General features: G+C 41.2%; 1 protein-coding gene across 11 annotated transcripts in view; it reads right to left on the minus strand.

Moving 5' to 3' along the window:
- Positions 1 to 2353: 2353 nt before the first annotated feature.
- LOC105483310 (tetratricopeptide repeat domain 21B) overlaps positions 2354 to 18748 on the minus strand; it is a 98627-nt gene continuing 82232 nt past the window's right edge. The window contains exons 29-31 of one of the 11 annotated variants that reach the window (XR_011609835.1): positions 17160 to 17382; positions 14631 to 14782; positions 2362 to 9465 (exon numbers count right to left, since the gene is read on the minus strand). The gene's annotated coding sequence lies outside the window, so the exon portion shown is untranslated. Of the gene's footprint in view, positions 9466 to 14630; positions 17383 to 18748 lie in introns of all 11 variants that reach the window. The other 10 variants (XR_011609836.1, XR_011609837.1, XR_011609839.1 and 7 more) reach the window with 10 other exon arrangements.

Genomic DNA, 18748 nt, shown 5'->3' on the forward strand with positions numbered 1-18748 from the left:
GAAGATACATCAATGCTGTTCATTGGGTAGGACACTAGCTTTGATTCTGGGTGCATGCAGTAGTGTAGTCTCCATATGATTTATTCAGTTGTAAACAGCATCGGTTGTGTCTGTGATTTCCTCAGTGGCTTAGGCTATTGTTGTTAGTGGAAGCTACAGTGAGGTTTTGTTGAGGATGAGGATTACAGGTAGGCCAGTCATCATATCCCAGTCATGGCAGCAGTAGACCGAACATGCCTGGTCTTGGGCTCCCAGTTGGTTTATGCAGTCACCAGTGTTAGTGGGTTGAAACAGGCCAATACTTGGGCCTCCAGGTGGCTCTGGTGCTGCAGTGGTAGTGGTGGGTCAGTCAGGTGAGTGGATCCTTGGTCCCTGGATAGCCAGGGTAATGGCAGTAATAATGGCAAGACAATCCTTGGGCTCTGAAGTGACACACATTGGTTTTAGTCATATCTACAATGAGCTGGGTAGGTTATTCCCTCGTTCCCCAGGTAGCATGTGCAGTGGGTGCTGCTGTGGTGGTGGAAGCCCAGGAGGACTGCACAGATGCCAGTGATTGTGGACAGGGTGAGGCAAGCCCCTAGACAGTGTTCTAGGGCACTGGAGTCGGGGGAATGCCAGGCCAGGTAGGCTTGTTTCTAGGGACCCCAGGAATGTAATCATGTCCTGGCTATGGTGGGCAGAGTGGAGTGACCCTCAGGTTCCAGTGGAGAGCTTGGGAGGCTGCAACAACAGGGGTGATGTGCAGGGAAAGCCTGCCATTAGGGCATGTCCAAGTATGCTGCAGTCCTGCTGTTGGGGTAGAGGCAGAGGTTCTGACAGTAACTGTAGCCACAGGCAGGCAGTTCTTAGGCTGTGCGGGAGGAGGGATGCTTTAGTCTCCAGTGGCAGTGGCAGTGGTATATCAGCAGTAGTAGCAGCAGGGAAAACTAATTCTCAGGAAATGTGCAAATGTGTGATGGCAGCCCTGCTGCTTGGTAGATGGAGTCGTGACCAGCTGCATGTGTTTTGGCTTCTGGTGGCAGCAATAGTGGCTGTGGCTGGTGATAAGAGAGTCCGTCCTCAGAGTGTGATTGCAGCAGCCCTGCTGCTGGGGCCAGGGTCATTATATGTAGTAGCTGTCCCAGGTAGGTGTTTCTCTGGCCATAGAGAGTATGTGCTTTGGCTTTGTCCTGGGAGAGCCTCCCTAGGGTGCTGCACCACCCTTTACCTGGCATACAGGGTACTGTGTGCTGGAGTGCTGGAGACCCTGCCACTCTGCTGGATCTGACTGGTGTTATTGCTGCTACAGCTCTGTGGGTGGACACAGAAGGGTGTCAGTGGGGCTCCAGGGATGTGAAGGTGCAGGGGCTATCGGGCCCCAGGGCAGGATGCAGCCCCCCAGTGGGGTCTAGACTCTCAAAATGGTGAATCTGCTTAGGACTTGGTGGTGTGTTGGACCATTATGAACTCCTTCTCTAGAGCAATGCCTTTGTGTAACCTCCAGGCAGGTCCCTATGTTATTCTCAGAGCCTGTGATGGGGTCCCCCATGGCTAAGGTCTCAGGAGTCCATGGTGGGAATATGGACAGGTGGGAATCTCCTCCTTAAACCGCTTCCCTGAACTAGGGAGGCTTTATGAGCTCCCCGCTGATCCCAGATGAGCTGACTCCCTCCCTTCCTGCTCCTTCCACGCCTCAGGTGCTTCCTGTTCCTTCTCCGTTGAATTCCAGTATTCTCTCTAAGATGCTCTATTTGAAGTTTGATTATGTACTTGCTATTTTGGTTCTTGTCTGTGGAAAAGGTAAGTGGCAGATGCCTCCAGTCAGCCTTCTTGAAGTTCCTCTCACATAAGTCTTTATGTCCTTCATGACAATCTTACTATCCCAATGAGTGAATGACTATATGACAAAATAATCTCATTATAGGTAGACATCATAGTGTCACAGTGGGTACTATGGTAGGCACCATGACCCTGTTCAAAATCAAGACACTCATTTTCCCAGATGCCAGGAGTATTGACTGCTAATGGCTCATAGTTAAACCCCTCTCCAAGCACTGGCCTTGGATTAAGACTATATTTCCTCCTGAAGAGAGAGTGGGGCAGCCTGTATACAATGCAGTCCAGGAATAGGGTGAAAAACTGGCCTTGAGTGCTAAATTTAAACAGATGCCAAAAACTCAGTAATCAAAACAAACAATGTTTTAATGTAATATTTTAAAAATAAAAAATGTAAAGATTCTGTAATTATCAAAATATCACAATTTTAAATAAAGATATAATCAATATGACTGATTTTTCTCTTTGCTTGAGGCTCCAGTATGGCTCCCCAAAACAGTCTATATTAAAGCATTATTTAAAAAATACAAACCAATGCAAAAGTTCACCCTGAATGAAATACTGGAATTTTAAAATAAAGACTGACTTTTGCATTGATTTCGTTTTAAATAACAGTAATGTATTAAAATGTTATTTATCTTGGCTACTGAGCTTTTTGACACCCTCTAAATTTTGTTCTCAAGGCGTGTCTCACTCTTCTTATGTAGTCCCAACCCTGGCAGATTGACTCAGGGGAAACCAATGTCTGTCTCCTTTGCCTTAAAGGGAGGCCATGGGAGGCCATCCCATCAACATAGTCCCTTTGGGATCAGCTGAAGCCTTCCTTGTGACTTTATTGCAGTCCAATCCTGCTTTTCTCACTCCCTTACCAGTGTTATTCCCAAGAGTATCCTGCAGGTAAGTCTCTGAGTCTGTTTCCTCTAAGACCTCCCCAGAGAAGAGAGGTGAAAACTGAAGTTCACAGAAGTTGAGGAAATTGCCCAAGCTCTCAGGGTTCCTATGAGATGAAAATCCAGGTGAGACTAGGCATGGTGGCTCATGAGGGTAATCCCAGTACTGGGAGGCTGGAGTGGGATGATTGTTGGAGCCCAGGAGTTCAAGACCAGCCAGGGCAACATAGCTGAGACCCTATCTCTTCAAACAATAAAAAAATTAGCTGGGTGGGGTGGGTGCACGGCTGTAGTCCCAGCTACCTGTGAGGCTGAGGTGTGGGGATCACTTGAGCCTGGGAGGTTGAGGCTGCAGTGAGTCATGATCTGCACCCCACCCTGGGTGACAGAGCAAGACACTGTCTAAAACAAATAAACAAACAAACAAACAAAAAATCCCAGTCAAGTTAGTATGATTTTAAAGCCAGTGCTTCTCATCGTAACATTCTATAGGCTGGGGCCAGAATTCGTGGCTACAGTCTAATAAGTCAAAGGTAAAACAGGGATACCAACAATCCCTATGCACTCTCCTAATTGAATGTCCTAATTGCGGACTAGAATTCAGGTTCACTGATTTCTAGGAAGTGGGCCTCTGATTATATCAGACCCTGTGGTCAGCAGAATAATGCCCCAACCCCCACTGAAGATGTCCACATCCTAATCCCTAAAACCTGTGAATGTGTTAACTTACATGGCAAAAGCAACTTTGCAGATGTGATTAAGTTAGGGATCTTGAGCATATGCTGCATTATCCAGGTAGGCCCAAATATAATCACAAAGGTCCTTTTTAGGGAGAGAGGGAGGCAGGAAAGTTAGAGAAGGAAACATGATGACAGAAGTAGAGGTCACAGTGATGTGATCATGAGACAAAGAATGCAGCTGGCCTTAGAAGCCGGAAAAGTCAAGGAACAGAGCCTTCCCTAGAGCTTGCAGAAGGAAGGGAGCTCTGTTGCCCCTTGTCTTAGTTCTAAGACCCATTTTGGACATCTGACCTCCAGAAGTGTAAGAAAATAAATTTGTGATGTTTGAAGCCACACAGTTTGTGGTAATTTTTAATAGCAGCAATAGGAAAGTAACAGACCCCTAAAGCCGTGTTTCAATCCTGCAATCTGGGATCACCCATGTGACTCTGAGATGTAATGGATCCCTAACAGAAAACAGGACTACCAGAGCAATTTAATGAAGACTTCTCAGTTGTATTATATTTTTAAAAATTTAAAATGAACTTGTATATGTGGAAGGATTGATGATCTGTACTGACTCCAGATGGTCATGTTCTCCTGATGACAGATGGAAGTCCAGGAGAGGCGGGGCCATCTACAGGAAAGCAGGAGAGAAATGATTGATATAAGAAGCCAGCACAATCCAGGAACTCTTTATACAAGCAGAATTTTTACTTTTCTGATTCTTCAGTAGTATTTTTTGAATTATGGAAGGAGATGAACTTTCCTATTATTTTAATATGGAACCAGCTGTATTGTTGTTTCTCTTTCCTTGCTGTGCTAGAAGAGTCTGGAGTTTAAGTTCTTCTTGTATTTGAGCAACAGTTAATGTTTTCAAATTCTTTTTGTTGATTAGACATTTGAGTCTGATGGATCACTAAGGTTTATTATAAAAAGGGTTGAAGTTCAAGGATTTTTCTTTTTTTACATTAGTTGTAAAAAGGAGGACAAAATGCCTTGGCTAGAAGCCAGAACAAGAGAATTTGGAGCATCAACAAAATATGTTGAACATAAACAAGAGAATAGGGTTTCACTCTAAGCAAGAAAGCGGTTCTCCCAGGAGGATGAACTAGAAAAAGGGAGAGGAAAGTACTATGTGTATATGAACAGGAAGATGTAGGAAATAGGGAAGGGGGAGGTAGTCACAGTTAAGTGGATTGGATCTTAAGCAACTTTGCCAATGATATTTTTACCCCAAGTGTATGCCAGCAATACATGGTTCTACTACTAGTGACCTCATAGAAGCAGAGTCATCGCTGGAGAAAGCCATAGCTCTCATCCCGATGGGCATCTCCTGCCTCTGAGGCCTCAGTTAGCTGCACTTGCCTTCTTCATCTCCTGGGGATTTCACTCCATCAGTTAGCATCTTGTTTGCTGACTTCCCTAAAGAAGCGTTATGTATTAATATTAGTCTGTTATAATGTTGCTATAAAGATACAGTGAAAAGAGGTTTAATTCACTGAAAGTTCTGCATGGCCGGGGGCTTTCAAAATGTACAATCATGGTGGAAGGCAAAGGAGAAGCAAGCTACCTCCTTCACAAAGCGGCAGGAGAGACAGCAAGCAAGCAGGGGAAATGCCAGACACTTGTCAAACAACCAGATATTGTGAGAACTCCCTCACTATCACAAGAACAGCCTGGGGGAAACCATCCCCATGATTCAATCACCTCCCAACAGGTCCCTCTCTCCATATGTGGGGATTACAATTTGAGATGAGATTTGGGTGGGGACACAGAGCCAAACCATATCGTGATGCCTATCCATTTCTTTGAATTTTGTTTGGTTCCTGACTGACTTATTCTTACCTCACAATGCCCCAGGATATATGTGAGCCCCCCAAAAACGGGATTAAAGTCTGAGAGACTTAGTAGCGTGGCCTAACAAAGAATCCTTGGAGCTAACTGGACCCAAACTGATTTGATATCTTCCCAGCATCTCTTCATCTTTTACATGAGCTTGGACAATGGCTAATGGCTCCTTTTAGAGAATAATTTAAAAACGTGTCAATATAAGGGCCACCTAGAACATAAAGAAAGAATATAAAGGTCAAAGGTCTTGTTATATATCAACATGGTCTTTGAGAATTGCTTATACTCAATTTTGATGAGCCCAGCTCTTTATGGCTGCTGCTTCTGTGTTTTGGAAAAGTGCAAGCCTGGGCAACTCACTGATACTCTCAGCAGCATAGATCCAACTAAACTCCTAGTTTAGTTGTGGTAGTACCCTGTGGTGGTACCATTACAGTGGTGCAGCCCTTGGTACTGTCCTGGTTTGGGTTTCTTGGACATTTGGAGAAATAAAACAGATGGGAGAATTATGATTTTGAACAAATAACTTACCATGTTGCAAATTTCTTTATCAATGAAAGTTCAGTAATTTTCTATATTGTTTAACTAAAAGTTGTGGGTTTTTAAATGTAGGTGTTTAAGCTAGCACTTGAGTGAATTTAAAGAAATGGACTAAATACTGTGGAGGGAGAAGTGCAAAAGGATCGGATAACACACTGCAGTGGAGCCTCCAGGGTGTCTGCCCAGCAACCTTCTGATCCATAGATGTGGGCCTGGGTAACCTGTGTCACCTCCTGGCCTTCCTCCTTGCCAGAGTGGTGGTGGGGTTAGGGACTAAGAAACTACACATCATTCTCTGCACGTGGCCAAACTTACAACATGGGAGTAGTGAAACGTCTGTGAGAACTAGTGTATTAGTCCATTTTCATGCTGCTAATAAAGATACCCAAGATTAGCTAAGTTATAAAGAAAAAGAGATTTAATGGACTCACAGTTTCACATGGCTGGGGAGGCCTCACAATCATGGTGGAAGCCAAGGAGGAGCAAGTAATGTCTTACATGGATGGCAGCAGGCAAACAGAGATTGCACAGAGAAACTCCCCCTTATAAAACTATCAGATCTTGTGAGATGTATTCACTATCATGAGAACATCATGGGAAACACCTGCCCCCATGATTCAATTATCTCCCATGAGGTCCCTTCCAGAACAGTGGGAATTCAAGATGATATGTGAGTGGAGACACAGCCAAATCATATCAATCTCTCCCTTGCCCCCCCCAAATCTCATGTCCTTACATGTCAAAAACAATCATGCCTTCCCAACAGTCTCCCAAAGTCTTAACTCATTTCAGCACTAACTCTTTTAAATGTCTATAGTCCAAAGTCTCATCAGAGACAAAGCAAGTTCCTTCTGCCTATGAGCCTATAAAACCAAGAGCAAGTTAGTTACTTCCTAGATACAATGGAGGTACAGGCATTGGGTAAATATAGCAATTCCAAATAGGAGAAATTGGGCAAAACAAAGGGGCTACATGCCCCATGCAAGTCCAAAATCCAGCAGGCCAGTTAAATTGTAAAGCTCCAAAATGATCTGCTTTGACTCCTTATCTCACATCCTGGTTATGCTGATGCAAGAAGTGGGTTCCCATGGTCTTGGGCAGCTCTGCCAGTGTGGCTGCTTTCATGGGCTGGCGATGGAGTGTCTGTGAGTTTTCCAGGTGCACGGTGCAAGCTGTCAGTAGATCTTCCATTCTGGGGTTTGGAGGATGGAGACCCTTTTCTCACAGCTCCACTAGACAGCACCCTAATGGGAACTCTGTGTGGGGGCTTCCACCCCACATTTGCCTTCCATACTACCCCAGCAGAGGTTCTCCATGAGGTCTGCCCCTGAAGCAAAGCTTGTTCCTAGACATCCAGGCATTTCCATACATCCTCAATTTTCATGGTGGAGGTTCCCAAATCCCAGTTCTTGACTCTGTGCACTCACAGGCTCAACACCACATGAAAGCTGCCAAGGCTTGGGGCTTGCATCCTCTGAATCAAGAGCCTGAGCTCTACCTTGGCCCCTTCCAGTCATGGCTGAAGCAGCTGGGATACAGAGCACTAAGTCCTTAGACTGCACACAGCAGAGGGACACTGGGCCCCGCCAGTGAAACCATTTTTCCCTCCTAGGCCTCCAGGCCTGTGATGGGAAGGGCTACCTTGAAGACTTCTGACATGCACTAGAGACATTTTCCCCATTGTCTTGGTGATGATTCACATTCAGCTCCTCGTTACTTATGTAAACTTCTGCAGCCAGCTTAAATTTCTCCTCAGAAAATGGGATTTTCTTTTCTATAACATTGTCAGGCTCCAAATTTCTGAACTTTTATACTCTGCTTTCTTTATAAAACTGAATGCCTTTAACAGCACCCAAGTCACCTCTTGAATGCTTTGCTGCTTAGAAATTTCTTCCACCAGATACCCTAAATCATCTCTCTCAAGTTCAAAGTTCCACAAATCTCTAGGGCAAGGGCAAATTATTGCCAGCCACTTTGCTAGAATATAACAAGAGTCACCTTTGTTCCAGTTCCCAACAAGTTCCTCATCTCCATTTGAGACCACCTCAGCCTGGACTTTATTGTCCATATTGCTATCAGCATTTTGGGCAAAGCCATTCAACAAGTCTCTAGGGAGTTCCAAACTTTCCCACATTGATCTGGCTTCTTTTGAGCCCTCTAAACTGTTCCAACCTCTGCCTGTTACTCAGTTGCAAAGTTGTTTCCATGTTTTTACGTATCTTTTCGGCAGCGTCCCACTCTATTGGTTCCAATTTACTATATTAGGCTGTATTCCTGCTGCCGATAAAGACATACCTGAGACTGGGAAGAAAAAGAGGTAATATGGTTTGGCTGTGTTCCCACCCAAATCTCATCTTGAATTCCCATGTTATAGGAGGAACTCAGTAGGAGGTAATTGAATCAAGGGGGCAGGTGCTGTTCTTGTGATAGAGAATAAGTCTCATAATATCTGTGCTGTTCTTGTGATAGCAAATAGGTCTCATAATATCTGACGGTATTATAAGGAGGAATTACCTGCACAAGCTCTCTCTTTTTGCCTACTGCCATCCACGTAAGAGTTGACTTGCTTCTCCTTGGCTTTCACCATGATTGTGAGGCCTTCCCAGGCATGTGGAACTGTAAGTCCCATTAAACTTATTTTTTCTGTAAATTATCCAGTCTCAGGTATATGTCTTTTATCACCAGCATGAAAATAGACTAATACAAGAGGTTTAATAAATTCATAGTTCCACATGGTTGGGGAGGCCTCATAATCATAGTGGAAGGCAAAAGCTACTACTTACATGGCAGTGGCAAGAGAGAATAAGAGCCAGTAAGTCTCACAAGATCTACTGGAGAAGACCAGCTCTGCCCGATATGAGGGCTTTCCCTCTGCCTGGCACAGTGCTTGGCATAGAATAGGTCTTCAGTGAGTATCTGTCAAATGGCTTGGATTCCTAAACAGATGGATAGGTGAGTGAACACCAACATGCAGAAAGTATCAGAGGAAAGGCATAGAGTCCTGCCCACATTCCAGTCCCTGATTCCAGTTGCTTCCCACCTTTCAGCTCCAGTGCCAACTTGAAGACTTACATAGAACTCAGGCCAACCTAAGCTGGTTTCTGCGACTTGCAAATTATAGAGCAATCAATGATAATAATGGTCTCTAGTTTGGGGGAACTTGGAGTATACTTTTAGACAATTTGAAAAAAAATTATGTATTTGTATAACTGATTCCTTCTATTTACATATGTGTATATTTATACATGAATGTGTGTGTAGGTAAATGTATATATTTATATGGTATTATTTTGGGGTGTATACATATATATATATGCATATATAAAAATGAATTGGGCAATTTAATCAATGTGCTGAGCTCCCTTTTAATCTCTAAAATAAAAGGTTTAGATTCAATGATCTAAAATTTTAAAAGTATATGCTTTCCAGGAATTATGTAATTGCTTTGTTAGAAAGTCACCAGAAGGTATACTGTTGCTAGAAAAGAATGACCAGGGAAGGCACTTTGGGAATTCACTTACGTTCTGTGTTTTGCCATTGCTGGAAATAGTTTGGCAGCTCCTTCAGGAAGTATATTCGGAGGTATTCACATATTCTCCACGGAGACAGATGTCCAGTCTAATGATTGTGATGACTGAGGGTGCCACCTGGTAATGACAGTTCAGGTAGAAAAGCAAAATTTAGTTATGAAACAGCAGTAAGAGTTTTCCCTACGAACTGGCCATGGAGGTAGACCCACAAGGAGTATCATGTCATTGTCACTATGGATAGAACATTGGTGAGGATGACATACCAAACCTTTCTGAAGCATCAGAAAGGTAGACAACCTGCAGCTGCAGTCCCCAAACTTGGCTGCCCTCTTTTTGGCTGGGACCTCAGTACTCTTCTCACATCAAGCATGGGCATGTACCCAGGTGTTCAATCAGTACTGAGTGGTCAGTTAAGCAAAACTGATTATAACAGTCATCAGTGTTTCAGTCAGGTACTTTATGTATATTTTCTCACTTCACACTGGCAACAATACTCTTTTTAGTTTCTTTGTAAAAATTAGAAAAGTGAGACCTAGATAGCTTATGGAACTTGCCCCAAGTCACACTGTTAAGTGGCAGAGGAGGTCAACCTCCTCTCTATTCTCAGCCAAAATTAGAGGCAAATGAGAATAGCACAAAGCATTTTTCCTTATACTTGTTTTAACTTACAATAACCCTCCATAAAGCATTATCCATTGGAACCACAATATTCTTCTGAATAACATCATCTGCCTGGAAAATAATGTGATAGGATTATAAATGTTTCAAAAAATGTACCTAAGTATTTTCACAATCTGGAAATACATGTGGTACTCTGTATTCTCAGAGACATCTGAAAGGGCAGTGCATCTTCTCTGCACTGTTCGCCAGCTCTCTCAGCTGTTCGTGTGGGTTTCACTGGCATGCATCATTGCTCCCCTTTCTCCTATATGCCTAAGGTAGGGCACTTCTACCACCCACTGAAGTTTGGTTCTAAAAAGGTAACAGCTTTAAGGGAATAGCAGAGGGGTTAGTTATTTTTTCAAATGAGTGTGGAGGAAAAAGCAACTGAGCAGGCTCTTCCCAGATGCCTGATTTCTAGTCAGCAGTCTGCTTGAATCCCCTGGTTGAACACATTTCAGTCATCCTGTGCCTAAGGAGAAAAACACCACTCCTGGCTCTCGTCGCTATGGTAACTGATGCTCAGCAGGCAGTTGCGGTTTCATTTAATGTAACTGGCTTTTAGAACTTGAGGGGTAACTATGCTTTCATAGAAGGGAAAGGGGAAGACGAGTGGTTTAATTAATGTGTCTCAATTTAACATGAAGATACAGGTCACTTCCACTGTTTGACCATACAGTGTCTAGCTCTGCTTTATATCTGTATCAGATCTAAAGCATAAAAGGATGTAATATTTCTCTCATCATATGTGAAGTGTACAAAGTGGGCAGAGGAGGGAAGCAGGGGTTGTGTTAGACCCTTTGCGAAAGGTTTTTCACTTTATAAAAATCATCTCGGCTTGAGAGTGTATAGAAGAATCGCTTTCTCTTCTCTCATCCACAAAGGAAGCCTGAGAGATGGGTTGCTAGGCAACCTCACACCGAAGACTGGGGCACTGTGGAATTAACATAGCTGACCTCCCCATCAGCTCTGCAGCTCTGCTATTCAAAACGATTTTGTGAGGCTGTAGGACTCAAGAAAATAGATACAAAATGTAAATACAAAAATAAAGAATAGAGGATATAAATCTAACTTTTTCAAGCAAAGACCAGGATTCACTCAATAAGAAGAGGAAGCAGTTGGAAATGGCAGGTTGAGGGGAAAAAATAGTATTAGTTGCTATAAACCAGAAACTTGTATTTTGAATAATATAGGAAGAAAATTTTCCTATTTCTTTAGAAATGTTTATGGCTGACAGTTAACCTATCACAGTAAAAGTGCTGAAAATATTTAAGGTCAAACAGAAAAATCAGTTTATAATAATGTAGATCTACAACATATTTTTAACAAAAAGCTCAATTCTCAATCCTTACCATGTGATGGTTTGTTTAAGCTCCAGAGCCCCCTACTCTCCTTCCTGCCACTACATCATCAATATGGTTGGCGTGGGAAGGGATGGCATTTATTTTGCAAGTAGACGAATATTTGGAAGGAAATTGCAAAGCTGGTCCATGAGACAGAGCACACACTCTATCAGCAATAACTAATTTAGTTTTTTTTTTTTTTTGACCAGGCTGGGGTGCAGTGGCACAATCTCGGCTCACTGCAACCTCCACCTCCTGGTTTCAAGCAATGATTCTCCTGCCTCAGCTTCCTGAGTAGCTGGGATTATAGGCACCCACCACGATGCCCAGCTAATTTTTGTATTTTTAGTAGAGATGAGTTTTGCCATGTTGGCCAGTCTGGTCTCAAACTCCTGACCTCAGGTGATCCACCTGCCTCGGCCTTCCAAAATGCTGGGATTACAGGTGTGAGCCATTGTGCCTGGCCTAGTTTGATTTTTAGAATACATCATACTATTGGGAAATGGTTCTGGTAACATTTTAAGAGAGATTGTTAAATTTATCAACAATAAATTAAAAATCGACCAAAGTTGGTGGCATTGTGGGAGGTGGGAGACTGAAAACAAACTCTGAACTCGTTTTTGTAGATTTTGTAGACTTGCTTTTGTTATAAGTGTTTGGGTGAAGCAATTCTGAAACCATTTTAGGTAGATTATAAGGCTGAAGAAATGGACAAATAGGTTGAGGTTGTTAGGATCCAGGATCACACTCTGGAAAAGGGTTATACAAATAAGAACTAGAGGTCAGTGTGTGTGAGACTGTGTGTATGCACAGTATTCATGCAAACACCTGTGTGTCTACGAGTATATTTCTGTATATGCATATGTATGTATGCACGCATATGTTTTCCATCTGCTGAAAGGATCTAGAAGCAATTACACCCTATCAGCAGTGAACAGACTTAGCACTCGGATCTTCATCTCTAACACCATTCTCAATAAAAGGAACCAGGGCTCCTCAGAGAAACGGCTGATTCCAAGATTGAGGCAGGCAAATCAGAAGTTGGGCCTGAGATACCTTGTTAGGACAGAAAGTAAGAAATTGCTCAAAAAAAGAAAAATGAACAATGAGAGCATGTCACAAGGACACAGGAATAAGCCTGAAGAGGCTCCTGCTGGACAAATCTGAAACAATTTAAACACCAAAATAATTAAAGACATTAATGGATGATGAAATATTGAAAAAATAAAATTTCACAAGACTGTATGATGTTAAATATTTTTAACAACAACAAAAAGCTCAAATCTGAATCCTTGCCATGTGCTAGTTTGTTTAAGCTCCATAGTCCCCTATTCTCCTTCCATATTAAACAAATAATATAGAATAGAATAGAATAGAATAGAATAGAATAGAATAGAATAGGAGTAGAATAGAATAGAATAATATACAATAAAATTATTTTCTCCAGGAGGGAAAAAAAAAAGCTCAACTCTAAGTCCTCACTATGTGATAGTTTGTTTAAGCTCCAGAGTCCCCTACTGTCCTTCTATATTAAATAATGGATAAAAATTAAAAGCAAAAACAATAATAAATAAGCAAAGGTAGGGCTCCTTACTGCTTACGGTAAAACCCTGAGTACTGACTGCTGGGTACATGTGGAGCCTTTATTACCATCACAGTAAAGATGGGACTAGGTAAGACTCATGACCAATCTAGTGGAAAGTTTTGAAGAGGAGCAGGATATTTGATTTACAAGTGTCTCCTCACAGATTGCTTATTAGTTGCAAGAAAAAAAAAACTATGTAGTGGAGACATTTGAAGGAGTAATCAAAATTAATTCACAAGTGAGGGCAGATAAGTATGTGTGTATCCATATGTGATACCCTGAGGACACATTATTTACATAGCATTATGGCCAGGGATGTTTAGCTCAAATTGAATCATGATGAAATATCAGACGAACCCTAAATGAAAAACATTCTACTACAAAAAAAGAGGGTGAGGGACATTTTCTTAAAAAAAAGTCTATATTGTAGAAGACAGAAAGGCTGTGGATATGCTCCAGATTAAGCAACAATAAAGAGACATGACAAGTAAATACAATATCTGATTCCAGAGTGGATCTTTGACTGGAGGAAGAAAAGGACTTTATTGGATCAATTGGTGGTAAATGATATAGATTAAAGTATGGTATCCGTGTTAAATTTACTGAAGTTGATAACCACAGTTTGATTATATAGGAGTGTATCCATATTCTTAGGACATATCACTGAAGAACTTAGGGGTACAGGGATGTGTATGATGCTTGCGACTTACTTTCAGAATCTTCAGAAAAAAAATCATATGTATATATGTGTGTATACATCTGTGTGACTGTAAATGTATATATAAAATTCGTATACTCACATAGCACAAATGATAAAGCAGATGGTCTAAAATATTAGCAATATTGTAATGTTTACCTTAGTATATATGGTCTTTGCAATCTTATTCATGCAATTTTCTGTAAGTTTAATTTTTTTCCAAATAAAAAATTAAAAAAGTGTTTCCTTTTTGTAGAAACAAAATCATTTTTATTGAAACTTTAATAGTGCACATTAGGCATTTTTAAAAATCTACAAAAACAACCACCCAGCACATACATTTTATAAGAGGCAGTAGATTTATGTATTTAACACAAGTAAGTGACATCAGGATCTAGACACGTCGTTTGTCCCATTTCCTCACCTTGATTCTTCACATGGGATGTATTCAATCGTTTTAACTTTGCACTTGCGATTTCTCAACGTCCTGCGCTTGCCCCCACCCAGAGTCCCCCTTAATCTATCCTCTGCAATTTGTAACTTAAGTCAATGTGAAAAATTGGACAAAAAATTCTTCAGGAAACTATGTAAGGGAGGAGTTTTTATTTATTTACTAGAGCAACTTCATATATTAAACTTAAACTATATGAAGAACATTTTTGTAACTGCTTACCATTTTAGTGCATTCTTTTTCCTCAAAGTTCTTAAGTGTGTTTTTCAAAGAAAGTTGAATCTGTAACTATGAAAAAGGACCTATTGCCCTGACCCAAAATAAGTAAGGACACTACTGAACACTTTGCAGCTCTGTCCTCTGTGTTGCAAGTGGTTTTTTAAAGTTCTTACATCACTTACCCATTAAAAATAAAACTAGGCTGCTTTTGGTGAAAATGGAAATAGTAATTACCTTCTTAAAATACACCCTTAAAAAAAAAAAACAGGGTTTCTTTTACATTGCCAAAAGAATTTGTTTGAAGGAAGATAAAAATAACATACATACTATTTGAAAGCAGCCTGGTTTAAGGATTGCCATCGAGTCTCATGTTATACCACTCAGAAGTAAGACATTTAGAACCTGCTCATTACTCCGCATCCTTCATTTATGGGATCAGATTGCTTTTATGGGCATTGTGCCAGATTCACTGATGTGCACTGTAAGGCAGATTGCAGAGTGAAACATTTTTCTAGAAAACATCTGGTTCTTAAGAAAAGTATTAGAAGGGGGTAGCACATTTTTGCTCATAACTGGGACTTATCATGTTACAGTAACTCCCCTCTAATCTGGCAGGCAGACTTCCAACAACCACAACCAGGAACCTAGATATAAGTGAAAAATACCTTAAGAGTTCAAAGAAAACAGAGGTCCAAGATCCTATGCATATGAAGGAGTGGTACTGCCCTTAGCTCAAAGACTATTTTATTCATTATAAAACTACTGGAGCCAATTAGCATAAGGGCTCCTGAAGTCACCTTTATATCAGTGACTCTTTCTGCAGTTCATTTGTTCCTTCACTCCCCTTGCAAAAATTGTGCACCCCCTGGATGCCACCATTTTTCTACTCAGGTTTTCCCCTCCTCTCTTTCTCGTACCTTCAATATTTACTGGCTTTTTCTCTTTTTTTTTCTCCATAGATGCCCAAGTAGCTCTTATCTTAAAAGACAGACTTCTCACACTCTTATGGACACATCACTCTTCACCCTCAGCCTTATTTCTAAAAACTTTTCTATACTGACTCGAGTTCCTTGCCTTCCATTTGCAGGGCTTCCACTAGCCTATGAGAAAGTTGTATTCAAATGAGAAAAGGGAGTCCTCCTGCATGCGGATGCAGTTGCAGAGTGGTAAGACTTGGAGGATTTCTGCCTCCATCTCCTGCGCCCTTGCCTGGGTCACCCTCTGCAGTGCACACACCGCATGACCACACGTGGAGGCTCGGCAGGATTTCAGATATTTCCACTGGCTTCTAATTTATTATATTTGGTAGAATCATCATTAAAACTCTGTTACTGGAATAATGGACTAAAATTACAGAGTACTGGGTTTGCTCTCAATTCTTTATGTAATTGCAGGACTGTGCTCTTACACATCCCCTCTGGAACTCTTAAGTTCTAGTACCACTTCTGTTACCACTCCTACTACTACTTTCGCGCTGTCTTTTTTTCTATCTTCCACTTTCTGAATCTCTACCGCTGGCCATTGAAGTAATATAGATTACATTTTGCATTAACAATTAATAGTAAAGTGTGGTATTGAGAGTTGAAATGTCAGCTTTTGTTTAGCTTTTTCTCTTCGTCTGTGTTCAGAAAAATAACTTTAAACAGCAAAAAGCAAGTTTGAGAAGGCTGTTCTCTAAAAAACAACAAAAACTTTTTTTTTAGTGTAGAATAATATGTTAATTCCAGTTAACTTTTACAATGGTAAATAAATATTTCATCACTCAGATATAACTATGTTAACAATTGGGTTAGTTTCATCTAGTTTCGTATATTCTTATATGCATCTATATTTTTGGCAAATGGATATATTATTATTTGAATAGTTACATTTTCCTCTTTTTTCACTTATTTTGTGAGCATTTTAGCAGTTAAAATCTTTCAAAAAAAAATTTTTTTTTTGAGAAGGAGTCTCGCTGTTGCTCAGGCTGGAGTGCAGTGGCGCAGTCTCGGTTCACTGCAACCTCCACCTCCCAGGTTCAAGCAATTCTCCTGCCTCAGCCTCCCAAGTAGCTGGCATTACAGGTGCACACCACCATGCCCAGCTAATTTTTTGTATTTTAGTAGAGACGAGGTTTCACCGTGTCGCCCAGGCTGGTTGCAAACTCCTGAGCTCAGGCAAACCACCCGCCTCGGCCTCCCAAAGTGTTGAGATTACAGGAATGAGCCAAAAAAATTAAATACATAAATAAACCCTTGAAATAGTTTTCAATAACTACCTAGTACTATATTATTGGTCAAATCTTACATATTTGACAACCTCATGTTGGATGTTTTGATAACCAAAAGCAGCAAAAAATTCAATTTTTAAAATTGGAAACCTTTGAGAAAACTTCGGAATATTTCCTGTGATAAATTTCTCTACATGGGATCACTTGGTTAAACGACAGACTCTTATTTTGTGCTGCCAAATTCCCTTCAGGAAGGCTGTGCTACACTGCGACGAGCAGCGTCCGAATGTGGTGGTTTCCTTGCACCTTTGCCAACCTTGCATTTAAAAAAATCTATCAGCATGAATGCTGTTATATGATCCTATTTTAAAGCTATTCACTTGTCATCTCCAGTCACAAACTAGGATTGCTCCTGTCAGATTCTTAATTGGTCTTTTGGTTTCCATAGTGATTCCATTATCTACTTCTACTCTAGTGCAAAGTTCAACCCGCTTCCTCAGCTGTCCATGCATAAAAGCCTTCCAGATTCCAGATTTGCTCTAGGTTCTTGACTTCTGGGGAAGAAAGCTATTTCCTCTTGGGACCCAGTTCACCATACTAGCTGAATTAAGGTCAAAAGTACATTAAATTTACAACTGCGTACTTACCATGAGGGGGGCAGGTGTGCAGATCTCAGATCCACAGAAAATTCTTTCATTTCTGCTGTGTCCCCCTGCTTCCATCCTGAGTGTAAGTCCCCAAACTTCCATTTAACATGTCATGGGCATTAGTTCCTTGAAATACTAGTTTAGAGGAGTCTGGAATCAAGACTGCCTAGTTTGAGCTCCAACTGTCACAGATCTTGGGCTTGTCACATGAGGCAATCAAATCCTTAAAGAAGACAAACATCAGAGGTAGTAAGTGCTGCATAGAGTTTAAAAAGGATAATATGATACAGAATCACAGGATGGCTACTTGAGATTGTGGGCCTGGACATGAACATGGCCTCTTTGAGGAGGTGGTGATAAAGTGATAGCTGATGGAAAGAAGGAGCAAACCTGGAGAAGGAAGCTCAGAGTAGGAAGCGGGGGTGAAGGGAGGGACAGGAGGAAGAGAATTCCACAGCGAGGAAAGCAGGGCAACAGCAAGCTCAAGGTGGATAAAATGACATGCTGCATGTGGAGTCTAGCATAATATTTGGTGGGGAGAGAGAGAGGAAAAGAGGGAAGTAGTTGAAGAAGAAAAATGAGGAGGGAAGGACAGAGGGTATGAATGAGAATCTCAAATCCTGTAGGGCTGAGCTCTCTAAGGGACTTTACTCACCTTTTTCATCTTGCTTTGAACAGCATTTTCTCTTCTCAGTTGTAATTACTACTTGGCCCTGTTCTGCTTATAAGAGGAGCTACTATTTATTAAGAGCCTAGTGAGTCAAATTCATTATAGGTTTTATATAAGTTCCCTTTAATCCTTACAACCTGAGGCAGGTTATTATCCTTATATGCTTGTTTATGGGTGAAAAAACTGAGGCTGAGAGTGTGTAACTTGGAGAAAGATGAAACATCTGGGTAATGGTAGAGCCAAAACTTAAATCCAGGCTGGTCTGATTTCAGATCCGTGCTCTTGACTGCTACACTACACTGCTCCTCAATTAGACTGCTCTTTGATAGTTTCTCCATTTGTAACAGCTGTTCATTCCAGTCAGTTCATCTTGTTCTTCATTACTTAGCTATCTCTGTGATACACCAGTCAGTTTCTTCTGCTAGCCAGAGGTAGACAAGATCACTTTTTCTTATAGAAACATTATCTCTTAGTTATAGAAGGCATCTTAATATAATAAATGAGGCAGAGGCTTTGAAGTTGACTGGGCCAGTATGGAATTCAGGCTCTGATACTTTTCTCTATGACCCTGGGCAAATCATTTAGTCCAGGTCTTATCTTTCTTATCTGAAAAGTAGGAATATTATTTCTCTTAATAGCTGACTGAAAATTAAAAGACATAAAGTAAGGAAAGTCCCTAAAATAGCATCTAACAAATGGCAGGTGCAAAATAAATGGCTGCTTAAAAAACAAACAAAACCTTCCTCTCCTCTTACAGACAGGAAAACTGATTTGGAAATGTCTTGCTGAGAGAACAGATGCTCTATTTCTCTATCCAATTTCCATGATTCTAGCATCCCATGATGCAAGTTCATTGGAACTACTAAAGGCATTCTGTTATGCGATTTCTGCCCAAGTCAGCTCCGGCTGCAATAATATC

This window comes from Macaca nemestrina, chromosome 11, assembly GCF_043159975.1.
Source record: "Macaca nemestrina isolate mMacNem1 chromosome 11, mMacNem.hap1, whole genome shotgun sequence".
Lineage (NCBI taxonomy): Eukaryota > Metazoa > Chordata > Mammalia > Primates > Cercopithecidae > Macaca > Macaca nemestrina.